This window comes from Aquarana catesbeiana, linkage group LG01, assembly GCF_042186555.1.
Source record: "Aquarana catesbeiana isolate 2022-GZ linkage group LG01, ASM4218655v1, whole genome shotgun sequence".
Classification (NCBI taxonomy): domain Eukaryota; kingdom Metazoa; phylum Chordata; class Amphibia; order Anura; family Ranidae; genus Aquarana; species Aquarana catesbeiana.
The window spans coordinates 888977032-888996823 of NC_133324.1; the positions used below are offsets into that span (position 1 = coordinate 888977032).

At 46.7% G+C, this 19792-nt stretch overlaps 1 protein-coding gene across 14 annotated transcripts in view; it reads right to left on the bottom strand.

Moving 5' to 3' along the window:
* ADD1 (adducin 1) overlaps positions 1–18774 on the bottom strand; it is a 127457-nt gene extending 108683 nt beyond the window's left edge. For 4 of the 14 annotated variants that reach the window (XM_073610880.1, XM_073610878.1, XM_073610884.1 and 1 more), the window contains exon 1: positions 18462–18774. The gene's annotated coding sequence lies outside the window, so the exon portion shown is untranslated. The remainder of the gene's footprint in view (positions 1–18461) is intronic. The other 10 variants (XM_073610881.1, XM_073610883.1, XM_073610890.1 and 7 more) reach the window with 6 other exon arrangements.
* Between the last annotated feature and the right edge of the window lie 1018 nt (positions 18775–19792).

The window sequence follows — 19792 nt, forward strand, 5'->3', positions numbered from 1 at the left end:
CGTTGATGTGAACTGTAGCCTTGTCCAAGCGCTGGGACCACATTGGGTAGCGATGCCGGAGGCTGGGTTCACACTACTGTACGGAGGGGCTCACAGCAGGGGTGTCCGGTGCATCCCTGTTCTCCCTTTCAGGGACGAATCAGGCCCAGGTTTTTGGCTGGACTCAGGCCTGAAACAAACCTGAAGACGCACAGGACTCTTCCGCAAACCATTCCGCAGCCGTCCCATAGCTGTGTGAACCAGCTCCATTGAGAGCTGGTCAGTCTCCTGACATGCAAATTGGATGTGGGGAAATCCACATCCAATCCGCACTAGTGTGAACCCAGTCTAAGTCAGCTCAACAGGGCTGATGTGAGCAAGCCACCATGAACATACAATATTTTCCCCATCTTCAGACATTTTCAGTAGTTCACAAACAGAACGAATGACTCAAGTGAAAGAGGCTGTAATTTGTTTAGGAAATGAATGCATCAGCATGAGATGTGCATTGCAAAAAGATGATTTTTTTTTTTTTTTTTTTTTTAATGTACAATATAGGGGCTGACCATACAAGTTTACAACTTCAAAACATAATTCTAAACAGATAAAACACACACATTGACTGATTCCAGTATAATAAAAAAATAAAAAAAACAAATCCCTGCACATGTGTAGCACTCAAAACAAGTCAACATAAGGGCTTTAGGCAACACCATACAAATGCCAGTAATAGCTGAAAACAGATGTATACACGCTGCTATTTGGAGTGACTGAGCAGGCTATAAATAGTATAATGTTCCATACAAAAAAAAAAAAAATATATATTGCAAGGAAAGCATACCTTGCAAACAAACTAAAAACATTACATTTTTTTTTTGTAAATTTAAAATCAAAACACCACACACACACACACACACTCAACAGGGATTGGATTCATCTCTTCCTCTTTGCATTGTACAAGAGCATGTGCCAATGTACATTTAAAGCAGAACTATAGGCAAAACCCTTTTTTTCTTGGATAGAGTAAGGGAGGGTTATAGCTAGGGATGCACCGAATGGGTTTTTTGGTACCGATACCGAAAATGGAAAATACACTAAGTTGAAAACGATACTGAAAATGACCGATACCAAAAGTGATTTTTTTAAAAAAAAAAAAGATTTTTATACAGGGGATGGTCAGAGACCAGGGACATGGTACAGGAGATGGTCAGACTGCAGACATGGTAAAGGAGATCAATGCAGCCTCACCAGTGCCCAGCAGCCTACCAGTGCCCCTCATGCAGCCTGACTGTGCCTCACCAGTGCATATAAAAACACACACATAAATGCACACACACAAATAAAACACACACATGCAAATAAACACACACACCCCCCCCAAAAATGTGGACACCCACATATAAACACACACACGCGCGCATGCATACAAACATATATAGACAGCCTTTTTAAAAATCAGCAGCTGCAGCACTGTACCTTCTCTCTCCATGCCGGGTACTGCACTGAAGGGGGAGGCAGAGAGCACAGCACACACTGCTAGACACCTCTCCCTTGCTTTCACTTTCAGGGTAAACAGAGCCCATTTACACATCGGCTGAGGATCGGGGAGCCCAGTTCCATATACAGCCACCACTCGGGGAGGGGGGCACGCGGGCCTCCTGCAGCATGGGAGAGGAGGAGGAGAGAGTAAGGATGGGCGCTCAAGAAACGACACCCCACAATGGGCGGCACCAGGGGCGGGACCCCCTTCCAGCCCCATTTTCGGCACCATTATAGGCCGATATGTTACAGCAGCCGATATTTCGGTGCATCCCTAGTTATAGCCCCTGCTAGATTTATTTTTGCCATGTGTGTCCCATTGGGTAAATTTCCCTTCACTTCCTGTCCCATAGCCAAAACAGAAAGTGGAGGGAAATCTCTTCAAAGCGCGGGAGTCCTGGGACGTCAGCAGAACTAGTATCCCCATTGGAAGATTTCCCCTCTATTATTGTTGTTAACAACTCAAAATTTTAGAAATATATAAAATATAAACATAAAATATATAATAATAAATAATATAAAATATATAGTTCATATTGATACTAACGTATAACGGTTACAAATGATGGTAATCAATTTACAAAATTCACAGAACGTGGCTTTAATACATAAAAAACAAGATTTTACCCACCCACACACATATAAATGCCTGTACAGGATAACACAAAAGACAACAGAAAATTTCTAAGGCCCCTTTCACACTACTGCAACTTCAAAGTCGCGCGATTTTGCCACGATTTTAGGGAATGCCTGTGTAACTCGCATCAGAATCAGACAAAAAGTAGCACAGGGAATACTTTGAAGTCTGTGGGACTTGAAGTCGCACAGATACGAAAGGTACTCATTGGAAATCATGGGGTACGACTTGTCACGTGACTTTGCATTCCCAAGTTGCAGGACAATTTGCGAAAGGGGCCTAACTGCAAGGGAGGAGGGCAAGTAATCCTCTCCATTACATGTCCCCTGGACTAAATAAGTAAGAAAGGTGGGGTCAATTTGATGGGCCCCTAGATGTAGTATTTTGAAAGCTGACCAGAGTTCGGTGTTAAAGGGATTGTAAACCCCCCTTTTTTTTAATAAACATATCATACTTGCCTCAACTGTGCAGTTCGTTTTGCAGAGTGGTCCCCGGTCCTCCTCTTCTGCGGTCCCTCAGCAACACTGGTGGCTCCTCCCCGCATCGAGTGTCCACTTTGGAGAAGGCTCCGCTCAGGTGGACACCTGTGCAGGCGCGCTCCCAAGTACTGCATCTGTGTCCATTCACACAGAACTCGGCCCCAACCCCCGGCACCGCATTGCTCCTCCTCAGCAAATTACACTCCCTTGCCCTCTGTGATTCTGCTTTATCCTGGTTCTCCTCCTACCTATCTCAGCGCACTTTCAGTGTCACTTACAACTCCATCTCCTCTTCCTCTCTCTGTTGGGGTACCCCAAGGCTCTGTCCTTGGGCCCCTCCTATTCTCGCTCTATACCCCTTCCCTGGGCCAGTTGATAAACTCCCATGGCTTCCAATACCACCTCTACGCCGATAACATCCAGATCTATCTCTCCACTCCTCAACTCACCCCCTCGATCTCCTCACGGATCTCAAACTTACTGAATGACATCTCGGTATGAATGTCACACCACTTTCTCAAACGTTACCTTTCTAAAACTGAGCTTGTAATCATTCCACCTTCCTGGTCCCCACCCCCACGACTTTACCATTAAGATAAGCAGCACAACGATTGGTCCCTCCACACATGCTAGGGTGCTGGGTATAATTCTTGACTCTGACCTCTCCTTCAGCCCCCACATCCAATCACTGGCTAAATCCTGCCGCCTCAACCTCCGAAACATCTCCAGAATTCAACCCTTCCTGACTAATGACACCACAGAGCAACTTATTCACTCCTTGATTAGTTCCCACCTTGACTACTGCAACTCTCTCTTTAATGGCCTACCCTTACACAGACTATCCCGCCTTCGGTCTATTATGAATGCTGTTGCTGGAGTAATACACCTCACTAATCGATCTGTGACTGCTGCACCTCTCTGCCAATCCCTTCACTGGCTCCCCCTCCCCCACCGTATAAAATTCAAAATGCTAACCATAACCTACAAGGCCATTCAAAACATCGCCCCCAGCTACATCACCAAACTCATCTGCAGATATCGCCCAAATCATCCCCTCCGCTCCTCCCAGGATCTCCTGCTCTCTAGCTCCCTTGTTACCTCCTCTCATGTTCGTCTTCAGGACTTCTCCAGAGCCTCTCCTGTCCTCTGGAATTCCCTGCCCCCCGTATATCCGATCAGCCCCTAACCTGTCCCCACCTTTAGGAGATCCCTGAAAACGCACTTATTCAGGGAAGCCTATCCCACACCCACCTAACAACCCCACCAAATCATTCCCCGCATCTATTACCTTTTGTACCACCACCCCCTCCCTTTAGAATGTAAGCTCTACGAGCAGGGCCCTCCTGTCCCTTCTGTATTGTACTGTAATTGTGCTGTCCCCCCTCTACATTGTAAAGCGCTGCGTAAACTGTTGGCGCTTTATAAATTGTGAATAATAATTATAATAATTTGATTGACAGCAGCGGGAGCCAATGGCTGCGCTGCTATCAATCTATCCAATCAGGACACGAGACACCAGCTAGAGCTGGTGTGCTCGTTCCTGGACGGAAGATGACAGCTTTCAGGAAAGTAAAAATGGGGGTACTGGGGGGCTGCAGCACTCATAAAATGCATCAAGGTGAAAAACCATTAGGGGTTTACAACCCCTTTAATGCCATTAACCTCTAAGTAGAAAAAGGGTACATCACTTGGAAGTTTTTTTCCCCTTTTGCTGAGTCCAATTGAAGAGATTTGCCTTCACGCCCTGCTGAGATGGAACAGGATATGAAAAGATTATATCCCCAAAGTGAGGGGAATTCCCGTTAGACAGCACTCACCAGAACATTTGTCCATATAGGATGGTTAACTCTCACTTCCTGCTCTGGTAATGACTATAATATTTCCTATCACAAACAGGATAAAGAGGGGGGTGAACTTCCCTTGTGCATCGACACAGACAGCAATAAAAACTGTACAGAGGGTCCAAACCTTTACCAACTCTATCTCCCCCCCCTCAAAACAATTTAAAAGGTTTTAGCACTTTAAGGCTCTATTCACACTAATGTGAATCTAAAGTCACACAATTTCCAGTGCAACTTTGATCTGACTTTACACACTCTGGATCAAAGTTGTATCAAAGTAGTGCAGTTGCTGCGACTTTAACAAAGAGAGGAAAAGGCGCCGCTCACCAACCCAGTGCATCAGTATGTAGATGAATGTGGACTCCCCCCCGACATGTTTCACCCCGCTCACCTGGGGCTCACCCCCGCTCACTGACTACCTCCGCCTTTTCTCCCCTTTGATAAAGCTCTTACACCTGTGAATGGTGCACTGATGCCAGCTCCTTTCACTGCAACCGGTGGGGAGATCTCTGTGTCAGCTTAGAGCAGCACGGCAAGTTTCACTGGATCACTGCGATCAACTTTAACGAGTGCCACTGAAAGGATTGGGCTGCGACTTGTCATGCAACTTTGATGTCCAAAGTCGCACAACAAATGCACATATTCACTGGCACACCACGGATGTTAATTACGTTCAAATCTTTTATTGAAGAAAGATCACATCACAAAAAAGACATGGTGCAACGTTTTGGAGCTATGCAGGACCCCTTCATCAGGCATGTGATGTCTCCAATTCCAGCTGGCTGTTGCTGCAGCACCCGCTACTCCTAAAGCCTTATCCAGGAAAGTGTGCGATGGCAATAATGATACTACCAAGTTGCATGACAAGTCGCACAAGTGCGGATGGAGCCTTTTCTTTTGAATCAGATAATTCTTTATTATTACTTTTTCATACAATATACAAAAACCATCACAGACAACATATACCTAACATACAACCCCGGCACAAAATAAAACGGGGTAAAAAAGAGGATAAAAACAACGGAATAAAAACAAAAAAACCAAACCCCTCATAAACGCGCTCCCCCACCTCTCTCCTGGCGCATTATATCCAAAATGTCCATCCATCTTCTCCATATCTTTTCAAACTTCCCTGGGCAGCCTCTGTGAAAAAATATATACTTTTCCTTAACTAATGTTTCCCTTATTTGTATCTTCCATTCCGCTATTGTAGGTGGGCGGATGGAGCCTAATGCAGCGTACACACGAGCGGACTTTACAGCAGACTTTGCCCGGCGGACTTTACGACAGACTTTCTGAATGAACGGACTTGCCTACACACAATCAACCAAAGTCCGACGAATTCGTACGTGATGACGTACGACTGGGCTTAAATAAGGAAGTTGATAGCCAGTAGCCAACGCTGCCCTAGCGTGGCTTTTTGTCCGTCGAACTAGCATACAGACGAGCGGACTTTTCGACCGGACTCGAGTCCGTCGGATAGATTTGAAACATGTTTCAAATCTAAGTCCGTCCAACTTTAGAGAAAACAAAGTCTGCTGGAGCCCACACACGATCGAATTGTCCGACGAAATCCGGTACGCCGGACCAAGTTTGCCGTAAAGTCCGCTCGTGTGTACGCGGCATTAGGCTCAATTCACATCTATCTATGCATGTTGCTTTTCAGCGTTTCTGCAGTGCTTGGCGCGTTTTTACCACAATTTGCATTTTTTTTTTTACACTGTATATAGCTGGTTGCTAAGGAGGGGGCTGGGAAGCTGGCTGCCGCGTCCTTAACCACTTGCCTACTGGGCACTTAAACCCCCCCCCCCCCCCACCCTGACCAATTTTCAGTGCTCTCACACTTTGAATGACAATTACTCAGTCATGTAATACTGTACCCAAATGAATTTTTTGTCCTTTTTTTCATACAAATAGAGCTTACTTTTGGTGGCATTTGATCACCTCTGGGTTTTTTATTTTTTGCGCTATAAATGAAAAAAGACCGAAAATTTTGAAAAAAAACGCATTTTTCTTAGTTTCTGTGATAAAATTTTGCAAATTATTAGTTTTTCTTCATAAATTTTGGCCACAATTTATACTGCTACATATCTTTATTAAAAATAACCCAAATTAGTGGATATTATTTGGTCTTTGTGAAAGTTAGAGAGTCTACAAGCTGTGGTGCAAATCATAAAAAATTGATCACACCTGATGTACTGGTGGCCTATCTCATTTCTTGCGACCCGAACAAGCCAGGAAAGTACAAATACCCCCCAAATGACCCCTTTTTTGAAAGTAGACATTACAAGGTATTTAGTAAGATGCATGGTGAGGTTTTTGATGTCATTTTTTCCCACAATTCTTTGCAAAATGAAGATTTCCCCCCCCCCCCCCCCCCCCACACAAAATTGTCATTGTAATAGGTTATTTCTCTCACATGGCATGTATATACCACAAATAACACCCCAAAATACGTTCTGCTACTCCTCCTGAGTATGGGGATACCACATGTGTGGGACTTTTTTACAGCCTGGCCACATAGAGAGGCCCAACATGCAGGGAGCACCATCAGGTGTTCAAGGAGCATAAATTACACATCTAACTTGTTGACTACCTATTACACTTTTGAAGGCCCTGGAGCACCAGGACAATGACACGTGACACTGACGTGGCACTGATGACATAGGGCACCAATACGTGGCACTGATGACATAGGGCACCAATACGTGGCACTGATGACACGTGACACTGACAGGTGGCACTGGGGACGGATGACACCGACTTGACTTTTTTTTCCGTTCTTCTGACTCACAGCTGCAGCCGTTCGCTCTCCCTCCTCACACGCTGTCCCTGTGTGAGGAGGGAGAGCCGGCGATGAGAGATGATCTCATATGTTTACATATGAGAACATCTCTCATTGGCACCACCGATCGCACTGTAAACGGCCGCTGTGATTGGCCGTTTACGACAATCTGTGACTGGCTGTGTCCAAGGGACATGGCCAGTACAGAACTTTCCCGATGCGCGCCCGCGGTAGCGCGCATCGCAGAAGTAAACAGCAGGACGTCCAGGGACGGCCACCCAGCAGGTAACGTCCGCGCTGCAGCCGTCTTTCAGCTATAGCGCGGGTGCAAAGTGGTTAACAACCGATGATTTATCAGTTGTCAGCGGGCTACCCGCTGGGTCTGGTATGAAATCGGAGGGGACCCCCATGCCAAAAAAAAAAAAAAAAAAAAAATAATATGGCATGGGGGTCCCCCCAAAATCTACACCAGACCCTTATCCGAGCATGCAGCCCAGCAGGTCAGGAAAGGGAGGGGGACGAGTGAGCGCCCCCCCCCCCCCCCGAACCATACCAGGCCGCATGCCCTCAACAGGGGGGGATGGGTGCAGAGCCCCCCCCCCACCCCAAAGCACCTTGCCCTCATGTTGATGGGGACAAGGGCCTCTTCCCGACAACCTTGCCCGGTGGTTGTCAGGGGTCTGCGGGCAGGGGGCTTATCGGAATCTGGAAGCCCCCTTTAACAAGGGGCGCCCCAGATCCCGGCCCCCTCCTATTTGAATGAGTACAGGGTAAATTGTACCTCTACAAAAAAAAAGTTAAAAAAAATACAGTAGACAAGTCTTTTATTAAAAATCTTCTCCGCTTCTTCCTTCGGTCTTCCTCCATCTTCTCCCGCATCTTCATCCTCCGGTCGTCTTCTCCCCCTGCTTCTTCGGCCTTCTTTGTCTGGTGTTCTTCCTCTGCCGCCGTTCACGCCGATGACCCTCCTCCGATGCTGCGTCCCGCTGATCTGTCAGCGCCGGTGTCCCGCACTTCTTAAATAACGATAACTCCCTTTCCTGACCTGCCAGGCTGCATGCTCAGATAAGGGTCTGGTATGGATTTTGAGAGGATCTCCATGCCATTTTTAAAAAAAATTTTGGCATGAGGGTCCCCTCCGAATCCATACTAGACCCAAGGGCCTGGTATGGACCTGGGGGGGGACCCCACGCTTTTTTTTTTTCCCACGCTTTTTTTTTTTCCATTGAGCTGGAAGCCAGCTGACACTTGACGACTCATCGGTTGTGAAGGATGCGGCGGCCGGACTCCCGGCCCCCTCCTTAGCAACCAGCTATGTACAGTGTAAAAAAGAGAAATATTAAAAAAAAAAAAAAGCCGAAAAATCGTGACAAAAACGCAGTACTTGCGTTTTGGATGCGGGTCCACTGAACTCTATTACATTCAAATTGCTGCATTTTGTGGGGAAAAAAGTCCCTGACCCTTTCCAAATACGCAGAGGCTTAAAAATGCATTGATGTGAACATGTTCCATAGGAACCCATGTTAAAAAATTTCCCTGCATTTCTGCAAAATGCATCAAAAAACGCATTCACGTGAATCCAGCCTTAGTGTTGATTTCTACAACCAAGAAAACATTGCACCAGTTTTCTGAATAATAAAGTCATGGGATAGACCAGTGCAACTGGAAATATTACTGTGAAGGACAAAACAAAATGTTTCACTTATGTAATTACATTGTTTCTCTCCATATGTACTGAATAATGTATAAAGCCTTGAAGAACAAGGCTTCATTTTGCCTTTTAGATAAGCATTTCTCCAACTCAGCAGCAATAAGTAGCAAAAGGTTTTACACACCTCCTCCCCCAATAGCTGATCGCCAGCGTTCACAAAGCAGACCATGCAAGGCTTGCTTTTTTTAGTATACCCCCCTTGATGAAATGCTGAACAAAAACAAAGTCCTATAGTGAAAAAGTAAAGCTGATCTCCAAATTGTAATAGTTTGTTTGGACCAAGCTGGTCCAAACAATTAACTTCACCAACAGTTACAGCGGCTGGGAGTGATGTATAAACTGTATATAGCCTGTATACATCGCCATTTTCCATCAGCAGGACAAGTCCTTACCGTCCCTGGAACAAAAATCGAGTCGGGCTGTGCGCTGCTAAACCATTTTAGAGGAAGCTTTTTATTCTATAAATGAATACAATGCTTCCTCTGATTGGCTGACAAAAAGGTGGGCTGATGACATCACAATCTCAGAGCAATCCCCAGAGGGTGCTGTAGCTGGGAAAGAGGTCTTTAAAGTAATTGTAAAGGCTCTTTTTTTTTTTTTTTAAACATGTCATACTTACCTCCACTGTGCAGTTCATTTTGCACAGAGTGATCCCGATAATCCTCTTCTGGGGTCCCCTGGCAGCGCTATCAGCTCCTCCCCACATCATATAAGCCCCTAGGAGAAGCAATCTCCTGGGGGGTTACCTTGCGGGTGAACTCCCGAGTCCAGCATTTGTGTGCATAGACACAGAATGCTGGACTCTGCCCCGTCATTGGATTTGATTGACAGCAGCGGGAGCCAATGGCCACGTTGCTATCAATCTATCCAATCAAGAGCAAAGAGCCTCCAAGCAAAGATCTATGAGGGAAGCGACCGTTAAAGTGGTTGTAAAACCTTACCCAGTGAAATGGCTGATCTCAGGAGAAGCACAGATTAAACAAAGCTTCCTATACAAGTTGTTCCTGTTTATCTGCAGCGGGGGGGGGGGGGGGGGGGGGGGTTTGGGGTACACTGACCCCGACCAGTATTCTGAACCCGGCCCGACTCCCCTCCCCTCCATAGCTCATTGCCTGAGTAACGTGAACACAGAGAGGGAAGGGAGTAGTGGTGTCGGGAGAAGGGAAGTGGGCACCCTCTGGTGGTGGGAAGGTGGCAGTACTGGCTCGCTCTGATACCGCCCACCCCTCCATCACACGACCCAGTCCCAACAGGGTACAGACCAGCACAGAAGTTGGAAACCCCTGCTGTACAGCCTTCTGCAACAAATAGAATTTACACAGCATCTCTAATCAGCCAGGGTGGATTTGATTTAAATCACAAATTGAAATCGTTAGTAAAAAAAGGCTCGATTTAAATCATAATTTTTAAAGAGCACCTGTCATCTCTGTCCTGCAGCGGCTCCTCCTCTGACCCGCTGTTAACTCACCGACAGTCCCATTCACTTTAATGGGACGGCTGGTGATGTGGCAGTGACACAACAAGGTGAGGGACGTGGCGGACAGCAGGTGAGTGGATGCCCACTAACAGCCGCTGCCATGATGGACCTGAAATGACAGGGGATCTTTAAATGTATGGACTTCTTGCTGGTAGTTCGAATTTTTAATATTTGCAAACAAAATGAAAGTTTCCCATTTAGAGTAATAATCTGTCAGGTTGATAAAAATCCAAAAAAAAAAAAAAAAAATATCATTGAATTTTTATCCACCCTGCCATGCGCACAAAGCAGGGAGCAGGAATCCGAATTCACACACACTGTACAACTCAGGAAAGAGAGCCCTGATTGGAGGGAAGGGACACAACCCCCTCCCCACACTACATGGAAAACCAGCACAAACGTGGTTGTCAATGCAAATGCATTAACTACAAGTTCCGTCTGTTACCGCAGCACATGGCTTTTAGCTCTCCATGAACTGAGAGGGCGCTGATAAGCTACTGCACTTTAGTAACTGTCTGCCCATACAGGAGGTACTGGCAGAAAGCTGTACTGAGTGTCTGCGGGAGCCTGGCAGGGCACCCACGATCTGCAATGTTTTACAGGCTGCAGCGTAAAAAAAATAAAAAAAATAATGAATAAATGCACTTTTTTTTACCTGAACAATGAAGTGCATTTGTTTATTTATTTTTACAAGAGGTGAACATAGCCTTTAATTGTAGGATTTGTAGAGCATACTGGAGGTGGGAAAATGTTTATTTTTTAACCATTTTAGAACAGCGCTATATCAGAAAGATGGCTACAATACGGCTCTCCCATTTCAAGAAGGAGTCTTTGGACGTCCTCCCAGAACCGCACCCCCTGGGGCGCACATGCAGCGCGTTCTGTTATCTGAACACAGATGGCGGTAAAGGGACAATCACAGCGTGAGGAGAGCCGGTAACTGACAAGCGTGACAGCGGACATGTACACATATAATCAGTGCCTCTATTACCAGTGCAGCCCCATCAGTAAAGGGGAAAAAATTACTTATTTGCAAAATGTTATAGCGAAGAAACACTTTTTTAAAAAAATGTTCAATCTTTTATTTATTTTTTTTTTTTTTTGCTAAACAATCACCCCAGTGGTGATTAAACAGCAACAAAAAAGTTCCAGAGGTCTCAAAATAAAGATAAAAAGGTCATATGGGTACAGTGTTGCATGATTGCGCAATTGTCATTCAAAGTGTAATAGAACTAAAAGCTGAAAATTGGCCTGGGCAGGAAGGGTGTGGTTAAAAGAAGGTCCTGTCCTTCCTGGCAGGGAGCTGAGACGCGTCTGCTTTTGTATTTTTTTTTAACATGTGCCAATAAAAGTATTTACATTTGATATGGACATGGATTTGTGGGCCCCTTTCTTCTACTCCCGTCCTTCCCCGAATATATATGTATGTATATGTATGTAACTAGGAAACTTTACAGGGGTTTGAGGCTCACAGCTTTAACCACTTTGCGCCTGCGCTATAGCCGAAAGACGGCTGCAGCAAAGACACTATCTGCTGGGCAGCCGTCTCTGGACGTCCTGTTTACTTCCGCGATGCGCGCTCCCGCGGGCGCGCATCAGGGAAGTTCTGTGCTGGCCGTGTCCCTCGGACACAGCCAGTCACAAATCACTGAAAAACGGCCAATCATAGCGGCCATTTTCAGCGCGATCGGCGGTGCCAATGAGAGACGATCTCATATGTAAACATATGAGATCATCTCTCATCGCCGGTGTTCTGCGGCTCTCCCCCCTCACACAGACAGCGTGTGAGGAGGGAGAGCAAACCGCTGCGGCGGTAAGTAAAAAAAAAACTAAAAAAAAAGTGTCCCCACTGCCATCTATCCCCAGTGCCATCTGTCATCAGTGCCACATAGCGCCACGTATCAGCGCCAGTGCCACATCAGTGACACATATCAGTGCCATCTGTCATCAGTGTCACGTGTCATTGTCCTGGTGCTCCAGGGCCTTCAAAAGTGTAATAGGTAGTCAACAAGTTAGATGTGTAATTTATGCTCCTAGAACACCTGATGGTGCTCCCTGCATGTTGGGCCTCTCTATGTGGCCAGGCTGTGAAAAAGTCCCACACATGTGGTATCCCCATACTCAGGAGGAGTAGCAGAATGTATTTTGGGGTGTCATTTGTGGTATATACATGCCATGTGAGAGAAATAACAATTTTGTGGGAAAAAAAAAAAAATCTTCATTTTGCAAAGAATTGTGGGAAAAAATGACAACATCAAAAACCTCACCATGCCTCTTACTAAATACCTTGGAATGTCTACTTTCAAAAAAGGGGTCATTTGGGGGGTATTTGTACTTTCCTGACTTGTTTGGGTCGCAAGAAATGAGCTAGGCCACCAGTACATCAGATGTTATTTTTTTATGATTTGCACCATAACTTGTAGACTCTCTAACTTTCACACAGACCAAATAACATCCACTAATTTGGGTTATTTTTACCAAAGATATGTAGCAGTATAAATTGTGGCCAAAATTTATGAAGAAAAATTAATAAATTTGCAAAATGTTATCACAGAAACAAAGAAAAATTCGTTTTTTTCCCCCCCAAAATTTTCGGTCTTTTTTCATTTATAGCGCAAAACATAAAAAACCCAGAGGTGATCAAATACCACCAAAAGAAAGCTCTATTTGTATGAAAAAAAGGACAAAAAATTCATTTGGGTACAGTATTACATGACTGAGTAATTGTCATTCAAAGTGTGAGAGCGCTGAAAGCTGAAATTTGGTCTGGGCAGGAGAGGGGTTTAAGTGCCCAGTAGGCAAGTGCTTAAAGTGATTGTAAAGGCTCGTTTTTATTTTATTTTTTTTTTTTAAATAACAAACAACATATCATACTTAACTCCACTCGGCAGCTCGTTTTGCACAGAGTGGCCTCAATCCTCAACTTCTGGGGTCCCCCAGCGGCTCCTCCTCACTTCAGATAACCTCCTAGGAGAAGCGCTTCCCTTCCTTGCGGGCGCGCTCCCAAATCCAGCATTTGCGTCCATAGACACGAATGCAGGACTTGACCTCGCCCTCCATGCCAATGGCTGCGCTGCTATCAATCTATCCAATCAAGAGCTGGGACCCCGTGTCTCCGGCAAGTAAATATGGGGGGGGGGGGGGGGGTCTGTGACTGCCAGAAGTTTTTTTACCTTAATGCATTAAGGTGAAAAAACATGAGGGTTTACAACCCCTTTTAACATTTTTTACGCTCATCTCCTCCCACACAATCTGATCATTTATTCACGGCATATGTCACATTCTGGAATCACATTAGATAAATCTTCTATATACACCACAAAGCAGGGCCCCCCCTTTTTTTCTTTTTACACACGCAAAGCACATAACATCTGCAACCAATTACATTTATCCATCAACATGGACTGCTGGGTCCTTACTATAGTTTAATAAACTTCCACCCTAGTCTATTGTAGCCACATGATGCATTGGAAGAATATGAACACCGATTCTTCATAGACCCCCCTGACATACATCTGCACTTCTTCCACAAGCCTACCCAAGGCAGCACTGATCTAGCCAAGTAATAGATCCCCAATGTGTCACAGATGTAGCAACAGTAGATGTCTGTCATTACAACAATATTTCACAGCAGCATCTTGTTTACTTCACCAGCAAGCTGAATCATCAATACAGTGGGCGGCATATATCCAATAATAATAATAATAATAATAATAATGAAAAGGAGCATCAAATGCTTGATTTACTAATGTCATTTCATAGCTGGGTGTTGTATACATACATCTTCTACAACAAAGCGGCACCCACAGAACAAGTATGTGCCCTGATTACAGACAAAATCCAGCTTCATATGTTTTTACAAGCCAAGTAAATGAATCCATAGATACAGTTTTATCAATCAATACTTTTTCTGCAGATATCAGATAACACAACAGGCTAGAACTCACAGGCCTATACAGCTTTATTCCAGTATATCCTGCTCTGCATTCATCCCTCTGCCGCCCACTACATCTTCACACCCCCTCTATTCCTCCCAGCATCCTCCACACTCCTCGCTGTGCCATCTATCCTCCTCCCAACATCCTCCTCACCCATTCTGTGCCATCTATCATCTCTGTACTCCTCACCCTTTATTTGCCATCTATCCTCCCTCCCAGCATCTTCTGCACTACTCTCTCTATGCCAACTATCATCCATGCGCTCCTGACCCTTTCTATGCCACCTATCATCTCTTTACTGCATTCCCCTCGATGCCACCCAGCATTTTTAACACTGCTTATCTTTTGGTGACAGTAAGGATTACTCTACCTCTGCCAGTCAAAACAAGCATCCAGCACAGGATCAGTAGAGTCTGTTGCAGTGCTACATACAAAAGTCAATCAGAAACGATCTCTAGGCACCTTCCTCCATTCCAGCGTATTTCACTCAGAATCTCAGCAACTCGCCAAGCCAATCTGCTTTGGTAATAAAGTCATCCTGACTCTTCCCTCGGTACAACCCTGAATGGAATCCAGCAACAGTTTGTAGATTTCTTTACAGTAAAATAACCCCACACAAGTCACTGTGCCGGCTATCACCTCTCTGGAAATCCTCGCACACTGTAGAAGCATATGCAAACACGTATGTGGGTAAGCAGAGATATCATGCCCAGCATTACCATATACTGACCTGTACTGGTCTCTACAATGTGGTAATCCATTCTACAGTGAACAACCATGCCAGGCCTTTCTACACACCAACGCTGAGCTGCCGGCCAATTCTCAGCTAAAGCAGCATGCCAAACAACTTCACTCTGTGCCAGCTGGGCACCATTCCTAGAACCACCACATACATCTCCATATCGAAAATCATCCCCTTCCACACTATCTCTATGCATACCCCTCTGTGCCACCAACCCTCTGCGCACCCTTCCATACCACTGTTCTTCTGCACAATAGTTAGGATATGGAGGGGTGAGTGCAATTGAGGGGTATATAGAGGAGCAGTGGAGTAGAGGGACATACACCAATAGCTAGTTATATCGGTTGGTGTTCCTGATGGAAAAGGCAGGGATGGGTTGCTGTTGGTTGTTACTTGAGAACTAGTCATGGCTGGAATAAATACTTTCTGCAACATTCCCTTCACTGAATCTTCTATGTGTGTCATTAGGGAACCTGGAGGCTGCCATTACCGACAACTGGATCCGAAAATGCCAGCTGCTAGGCTGTCACACTGAACTTGGTTGCAGAAACTTTTTTTTTGCTGCCTCTGGGTGTCCATCCTGATATACCCACATCTCTGCTGTGCCCTGTAGTGGCATTATAGTTCATCCTGACATCCCTCTGCACACCCCTTAATGCCACCACCCCTCTACACCACTGTTCCTCCATATACCCCTCAATGCCAACGTCCTTCTACACACCCCTCTACACCATTGTTCCTCCATATACCCCTCAATGCCAACGTCCTTCTACACACCCCTCTACACCACTGTTCCTCCATATACCCCTCAATGCCAACGTCCATCTACACCACTGTTCCTCCATATACCCCTCAATGTCAACATCCTTCTACACCACTGTTCCTCCATATACCCCTCAATGCCAACGTCCTTCTACACACCCCTCTACACCACTGTTCCTCCATATACCCCTCAATGCCAACGTCCTTCTACACACCCCTCTACACCACTGTTCCTCCATATACCCCTCAATGCCAACGTCCTTCTACACACCCCTCTACACCACTGTTCCTCCATATACCCCTCAATGCCAACGTCCATCTACACCACTGTTCCTCCATATACCCCTCAATGCCAACGTCCTTCTACACACCCCTCTACACCATTGTTCCTCCATATACCCCTCAATGCCAACGTCCATCTACACCACTGTTCCTCCATATACCCCTCAATGCCAACATCCTTCTACACCATTGTTCCTCCATATACCCCTCAATGCCAACGTCCTTCTACACCACTGTTCCTCCATATACCCCTCAATGCCAACGTCCTTCTACACCACTGTTCCTCAATATACCCCTCAATGCCAACATCCTTCTACACACCCCTCTACACCACTGTTCCTCCATATACCCCTCAATGCCAACGTCCTTCTACACCACTGTTCCTCCATATACCCCTCAATGCCAACGTCCTTCTACACACCCCTCTACACCATTGTTCCTCCATATACCCCTCAATGCCAACATCCTTCTACACACCCCTCTACACCACTGTTCCTCCATATACCCCTCAATGCCAACATCCTTCTACACACCCCTCTACACCACTGTTCCTCCATATACCCCTCAATGCCAACGTCCTTCTACACCACTGTTCCTCCATATACCCCTCAATGCCAACATCCTTCTACACACCCCTCTACACCACTGTTCCTCCATATACCCCTCAATGCCAACGTCCTTCTACACCACTGTTCCTCCATATACCCCTCAATGCCAACATCCTTCTACACACCCCTCTACACCACTGTTCCTCCATATACCCCTCAATGCCAACGTCCTTCTACACCACTGTTCCTCCATATACCCCTCCATACCACTGCTCTTCTACACACCCCTCTACACCATTGTTCCTCCATATACCCCTCAATGCCAACATCCTTCTACACACCCCTCTACACCACTGTTCCTCCATATACCCCTCAATGCCAACATCCTTCTACACCATTGTTACTCCATATACCCCTCCATACCACTGCTCTTCTACACACCCCTCTATATCACTGTTCTTCCATATGCCCCTCAATGCCAACTTCCTTCTATACACCCCTCTATATAACTGTTCCTCCATATACCCCTCAATGCCAACGTCGTCCTACACACCCCTCTATACCATTATTCCTTCATACCAAATCCCTCTATATATCCCACAATACCGTCCTTCTGCACACCCCTCTGAACAACAGTTCCCACATATCAAAGTCCCTCCGCACACCCCTATAGGCTACATGACCTCTATATACCCCTTAATGCCCCATCCTTCTGCACACCCCTCCATAACACCATCGGCACACTCCTCTACATCACCATCCCTCTATATACCCTTCAATGCTAGCATTTTTCTGTACACCATTCCACACAATCACCCCTCAATGCCACTGTCCTTTCATATATCCCCCCCACGCCTATACAACCTCCTATACCATGTCTATACACCCCTCATGTCTACATACCCCTCCCCCCCGACCCTCTATACCACCACGCAACTCTGTACCATGTCTATAACCCCCCCCAATGCCATGTCTATATCCCCATCTATAACACCATCTCTCTAGATAACACCCAATGCCAATGTCTTTCTGTACACCCCTCTTCATCACCAGCACCCCTCCACACATCACCCTTCATAGCACTATTCTTCAACACCACTGACCCTCTGCACACCCCTCAGTGCCAATTCTATAGCTCTGTCCCTTCAAACACCCCTGCATACCATGTCTAAACCCCTTCCATGCAATAGCTATACCCACCTTCCATGCCATATCTACACCCCCCTCCCCTCCATGCCATGTCTACACCACTTCCATGCAATATCTACACCCCCCCTCTATGCAATAGCTATACCCCCCTTCCATGCCATACCCATAACCCCCCTCCATGCCATATCCATAACCCCCCTCCATGCCATATCTACACCCCCCCCCTCCATGCCATGTCTACACCCCCCCTCCATGCAATATCTATACCCCCCTTCCAAGCCATACTGATAACCCCCCTCCTCCATATCTATACCCCCCTCCATGCCATATCTATACCCCCCCCCACTCCATGCCATGTCTATACCCCCCCCCCCCACTCCATGCCATGTCTATACCCCCCCCCCCCACTCCATGCCATGTCTATACCCCCCTCCATATCTATACCCTCTTCCATGCCATGTCTATACCCCTGTGTGTCCCCAGTACAGTCCGCTCTCCTGCACACCAGTCCGCCCCTCTGGGCCCCCATCAGCCTCTCCCCCTCGGTCAGTCTCAGTCCATATCATCAGCCGGTGTCCCAGTTAGCACTTACCGCCCCCGTAGATGAACTCGGTGTCCCGGGAGGAGAAGATGGTCTCCTCTATACGATGCTCCTCTCAGCCTCCCCCACTCCTCTCTCTCTCTCCCCCTCCGGAGGGATTGTATGGGTCTCCCCGGCTCCGCCCTCCTCTCCTGTCACCGCTCGGTGTGTACGGGGCGGCTCCTCACCCTATTTACCGCACGGGATCACAGCGATAGGCCGCTCCACACCGCCCCCTGCCGAGCAACCCAACACACCGCAGCACGCCTCACCACTGAGGAGGACCCGGGTGCGGCTATGCAGAGCCTAAAAAAGAAAGCTCGCATTGGCCGCTGGGCGACGAGCCCAGAGTATGCCGTCCCCTGATTGGGTGACGGCGAAAGGCGGGAAGTGGGAGGATCGCGACGCAGTTATAAGGCGGCACCGTTGAAATCTGCGCTTTACGATGCGGCTGTGAGTGAGGCGATCGGGGCTCCACAGCTACGGGTCACTCATCACGGTGAGCCTAATGGAAGAGACCGGCCTGGGCTGCGGCTGGCTGTCCATTGATTAAGTAAAGAGAACCGGTCATGGTTCCAATGAAGATTTCAACAGGTGTATATTGTAAAAAAAAAAAGGATGGTGTTTATTCTGCGATGATGGCCAATCTATTATGTGAAGAGCTCCGGCCTCAACCTTGACACCGGCCTAGGGAGAGTCCGAATAGTGAGAAAAGGGGGTTAATGGATGTGGTGCTGCTCTGGGGTCCGCCTAATCTATATGTAATTGTGTGTTCATCAATATTCATAGCATACTAACTCATTATGAATTACTTACCTGAGATCGAAGCCCCGGCATCGGCCCTCGTTCGCCGCCATCTATCCCGGAGTCACTTCCGGCGCTGTGCAGAGCCACGATGACCTCACTCCTGCGCATGCGCGCTGGTGCCGCCACTAACTGTATGATCGCCGTTAGAAACGGTGCGCCTGCGCCCGATGTCTACGGCACATGCGCCGTAGACATTGGTGCTGCTATTCCTGCAAATATCCTAAACCTTTTAGGTTTGGGAGATATTTCTTGCACCTACAGGTAAGCCTTAATCTAGACTTACCTGTAGGTTAAAGTGGTTGTAATGGGTTTACAACCACTTAAATACAGCGATCAGTGCTATGAAAATGCATTGATTACTGTAAAAATGTCACTGGCAGTGAAGGGGTTAATGTGTTCCCTAGTGCAGGTTCTAACTGAAGGGGGAGGAAACTGTGCAGGGGCGATGACAGATCGCTGTTTATACTCTGTATGAACACACACTATCAGTCTCTTCTCCCCTTCGAGAACTGGAAACTGTGTGCCCTGGGTAATCG